The sequence below is a fragment of the Perkinsus marinus genome, assembly GCF_000006405.1.
Source record: "Perkinsus marinus ATCC 50983 genomic scaffold scf_1104296958790, whole genome shotgun sequence".
NCBI lineage: Eukaryota > Perkinsozoa > Perkinsida > Perkinsidae > Perkinsus > Perkinsus marinus.
Window position 1 is genome coordinate 1 of NW_003206619.1, and position 1,074 is coordinate 1,074.

General features: G+C 45.2%; 5 non-coding genes across 5 annotated transcripts; all 5 read right to left on the reverse strand.

Moving 5' to 3' along the window:
- Positions 1-116: 116 nt before the first annotated feature.
- Positions 117-189, reverse strand: Pmar_PMAR024103. The gene has a single exon. It is a non-coding gene; the product is annotated as a tRNA-Thr (tRNA).
- Positions 190-336: 147 nt separating this feature from the next.
- Positions 337-409, reverse strand: Pmar_PMAR024104. The gene has a single exon. It is a non-coding gene; the product is annotated as a tRNA-Thr (tRNA).
- A 146-nt stretch (positions 410-555) lies between these two features.
- Pmar_PMAR024105 lies at positions 556-628 on the reverse strand. The gene has a single exon. It is a non-coding gene; the product is annotated as a tRNA-Thr (tRNA).
- A 146-nt stretch (positions 629-774) lies between these two features.
- Pmar_PMAR024106 lies at positions 775-847 on the reverse strand. The gene has a single exon. It is a non-coding gene; the product is annotated as a tRNA-Thr (tRNA).
- A 146-nt stretch (positions 848-993) lies between these two features.
- Positions 994-1,066, reverse strand: Pmar_PMAR024107. The gene has a single exon. It is a non-coding gene; the product is annotated as a tRNA-Thr (tRNA).
- Positions 1,067-1,074: the final 8 nt, after the last annotated feature.

The window sequence follows — 1,074 nt, forward strand, 5'->3', positions numbered from 1 at the left end:
TCTTGAAATTTCACAATGAAACGCATAACACAATTCAAGTGGTGCAACAATTTGGTACTAAATTTCAGTGAAAAATTACGAAATGCAGTCGGTTTCCGACAAACGAACTCAGAGCAAGCCTTCTGCCGGAGTTGAACCGACGACCTCCCGCTTACTAAGCGGGTGCTCTACCAACTAAGCTAAGAAGGCACGATCTTGCAAGTCTAAAGTCTAACCATGTCGTGAAATTTCTCAATGAAACGCATACCACAATTCAAGTGGTGCAACAATTTGGTACTAAATTTCAGTGGAAAAATTACGAAATTCAGTCGGTTTTCGACAAACGGACTCAGAGCTAAACTTCTGCCGGAGTTGATCCGACGACCTCTCGCTTACTAGGCGGGTGCTCTACCAACTAAGCTAAGAAGGCACGTTCCCTCGAGTGTGGAGTCTAACCATGCCATAGAATTTCACAATGGAACGCATACCACAATTCAAGTGGTGCAACAATTTGGTACTAAATTTCAGTGAAAAATTACGAAATGCAGTCGGTTTTCGACAAACGGACTCAGAGCTAGCCTTCTGCCGGAGTTGAACCGACGACCTCCCGCTTACTAAGCGGGTGCTCTACCAACTAAGCTGAGAAGGCACGTTCCCTCAAGTGTAAAGTCTAACCATGTCTTGAAATTTCACAATGAAACGCATACCACAATTCAAGTGGCGCAACAATTTGATACTAAATCTCAGTGAAAAATTACGAAATGCAGTCGGTTTCCGACAAGCGGACTCAGAGCTAGGCTTCTACCGGAGTTGAACCGACTACCTCCCGCTTACTAAGGGGGTGCTCTACCAACTAAGCTAAGAAGGCACGTTCCCTCGAGTGTGGAGTCTAACCATGCCATAGAATTCCACAATGAAACGCATACCACAATTCAAGTGGTGCAACAATTTGGTACTAAATTTCAGTGAAAAATTACGAAATTCAGTCGGTTTTCGACAAACGGACTCAGAGCTAGCCTTCTGCCGGAGTTGAACCGACGACCTCCCGCTTACTAAGCGGGTGCTCTACCAACTAAGCTAAGAAGGCACGGTCTC